Source organism: Cebus imitator, unplaced genomic scaffold (genome assembly GCF_001604975.1).
Source record: "Cebus imitator isolate Cc_AM_T3 unplaced genomic scaffold, Cebus_imitator-1.0 Scaffold203, whole genome shotgun sequence".
Taxonomy (NCBI): domain Eukaryota; kingdom Metazoa; phylum Chordata; class Mammalia; order Primates; family Cebidae; genus Cebus; species Cebus imitator.
The window spans coordinates 3,111,036-3,114,227 of NW_016107518.1; the positions used below are offsets into that span (position 1 = coordinate 3,111,036).

The 3,192-nt window shown below is 43.3% G+C and overlaps 1 protein-coding gene across 2 annotated transcripts in view; it reads right to left on the reverse strand.

Annotated features, from left to right (window-relative positions):
• The window catches only part of THSD4 (thrombospondin type 1 domain containing 4), a 660,091-nt gene that overhangs the window by 4,613 nt on the left and 652,286 nt on the right, over positions 1 to 3,192 (reverse strand). The window lies entirely within an intron of this gene.

Sequence of the window (3,192 nt, forward strand, 5' to 3'; positions counted from 1 at the left end):
TTTTTTTTTTTTTTTTTTTTTAGTTGTTGTTTTTTTTTTTTTTTTTTTTTTTTTGAGAAAGGGTCTCACTCTGTCACCTCGGCTGGAGTGCAGTGGTGCGTTCGTGACTCACTACAGCCTCGACTTCCTGGGCTCAGGTGATTTTCCCACCTCAGCCTCTCAAGTAGCTGGGACTACAGGCATGCACCGTCACACCTGGCTAATTTTTGTGTTTTTGGTAGAGAAGGGTTTCGCCGTGTTGCCCAGGCTGGTCTCAAACTCCTGATCCAAGTGATCCAACCATTTCAGCCTCCCAAAGGGCTGGGACTACAGGTGTGAGCCACCACGCCCGGCCTTGCGGTGGGTTTGTTCATCGCCTTTATCCTTTACAAAATTGGACCATTTGTCTTTTTTTAAATTGAATGAGTTCTATCTATATTGGGGATTTAATTGTTTGTCTACTTGAGTGACATTTATTTGCTTTTAAGATGCTATCAGTCCGGGCGTGGTGGCTCACGCCTGTAATCCCAGCACTCTGGGAGGCCGAGGCAGGCGGATCACGAGGTCAGGAGCTCTAGAGCAGCCTGACCAACATGGTGAAACCCCGTCTCTACTAAGAATACAAAAGTTAGCTGAGTGTGGTGGCATGCACCTGTAATCCTAGCTACTTGGGAGGCTGAGGCAGGAGAATTGCTTGAACCCGGGAGGTGGAGGTTGCCATGAGCCAAGATTATGACACTACACACCGCCCTGGTGAGAGCGTAAGACTCCATCTCAAAAAAAAAAAAAAAAAAAGAAAAGATGCAGTCAATTGTAGGGTGATCTAAAAAAGCTGATTTCAACAAGCTGCCAACAGCAAGCACATACCCATGTGCTCAGGTACTATTTTCTTCTCCAGCATCATGATCAAAATGTGCACCTGAGCCTTCTTTACCTTCAGAGCCTACACAGACTATTGCTATCAGCAGCCCTCTGGGATACACGCTGTGTGCCACAACTCTGGCTTGTGGCCTGGACATTTTTAGTAACTTTGGTGTTGACAGGTGTAATTTTGAGGCATATCAAAGAATACCAAGGCTGTGTCTACAGTTCTGTTTTGTTAATCTCATAGCTTCCCTTTGTTCTTCAGTTGGATTTTATGTAATTAGAAGCTAGACAATTTCCTCTACTTGAAAAGACACCATAGACAAACATAGAAGACGAAAACAGTGACAACACATTTTGTAGCACATTACATTAGTTAAAAGCCTTTGACAAAGTGAGGCAGCTGAGTGATGCCCTTCAGAGCATATGATTTGCTTATGCCAATAATTCCTAGATTTGAGAATTACATAATTCCAAGGACCTGCAGTTTTGAATGTCTTTAGTTATATTATCTGGCTTGAGACAAACAGGCAACTTTATGTGTATAACTTTTTTTCTTTTTTTTTTTTTGAGACATGGTCACACTCTGTCTCCCAGGCTAGAGTGCAGTGGTGGGATTGTAGCTCACTGCAGCCTTAACCTCCTGGGCTCTAGCGATCCTCACACCTCAGCTTCCCAATTAGCTGGGACCACGGGCATGCACTACCATGCCCAGATAATTTTTAAACATTTTTTGTCAACATGGGGTCCCAGTATGTTTCCCAGGCTGGTCTTGAACTCCTAGGCTCAAACAATCTTCCCACCTTAGCCTCTCAAAGTGCTGGGATTACAGGCATGTGCCATTGCATCCAGCCCAAAATATTTTCTTATAGCGTTTTTACAAAGCATTTTCTCTGTTAGAGTCTTTAATCCATTAGACATTTACATATTTTATATTTTTAAAGTGATCTTCAGTGTGGTCTCAATACAATGGAAGTGTCTCCTCTCCCCACTTACTTATCATTCCCCTTTTAACAAACTTAACTTCCCTTTATAAAGGAGTCTGTTTCAGAATTCTGCATTATGACATTGGCATATGATACGCCTAAATCATATATTAGGTTGGTGCAAAAGTGAATCCAGCTTTGAAAATAATGGCAAAAACCGCAATTACTTTTGCACCAACCTAATAGTTTTAGTTCTGTAGCTTTGTAATATGTTCTAATATACAGCACATACAGCTCCCCTCGGGAACCTTCTTTTATCATCTTTATAGTATTGAGCATTCCCATCCAGGAATATGTTAATGTCTCTGTCTATTCACATTTCCCTTTATGTTCTATAGCAAGGCTTTCTTACTTTTATTTTTTTCTATATAGATCTTATATACTTCTTGATAATTTTCTTCTTATGGAATTTACATTTTTTTGGTTGCTACTGGGAATGATCATCCCCATAACTTTAGTCATGGGTCATTGCTGGGATGTAGGGGGCGCTTAATTATAAAGCATCTCTTCTGTAACTGACATATCTCTGGGATAGAAAGGATGTTAGGTCAGTACATTAAAACCTTCAATTTGGTCCAGAGCAGGAGGAATCGACCCCATGACAGCTTATTTATACATTAATACATTTCCTGTGATGTTACTGTGAAGAAAGGAAAATAAATAAATAGGCTGTGAAAAGGCCTACTGAAGGGGCTCGGTGCATCTCTATTCTGGAACCAGTCCTGACTACACCTGGGGGGGCATTCTGAGTAGATTTTAGGTGGGGCTTTGGGGCATTTAGTATGCCTCTGGAGGTGCATCTCCACCCACCTCGCACTTCCTATCTGCCCAATCTATATGCAAGGTGCCTTCTTTGGTTTTCTGGCTGTACTTGAGTTTTCCTGCTGGGATGAGACCCTTCCTCATGAACTGCAGCCCAGGAGCGGGCCTAGCCTCCCTAATGCTCTCCAGTGCTTTCCTCCAGGAAACCGGCCCCTCTTTCAAGGGTGCAGGTTGGGGTCTTCTGAAGTGCAAGGCTGCTGTTCCTTGCAGGACTCTGACCATTGTGCAGCCTAGATCTTCCTGCTGTCACTCCCCTCCTAGTCACTTCGTCCCTCTGAGTGATGGTCGGACCCTCCATCACTGTCTCTATCAATTCTTGGTCTTCTCCTCTTCCTCCCTTCTCTGTTAACCCACTGCTAAGGTCCCAGAATCTCTCCACGTGGTCCAGTCTACACTGGTTTGCATCTACAATTAAAAGTTGACACTGAAACCATCATTCTCAGCAAACTGACAGAAGGGCAGAAGATCAAACATCGCATGTTCTCACTCATAGGCGGGTGTTGAACAATGAGAACACATGGACACAGGGAGGGGGGCACTA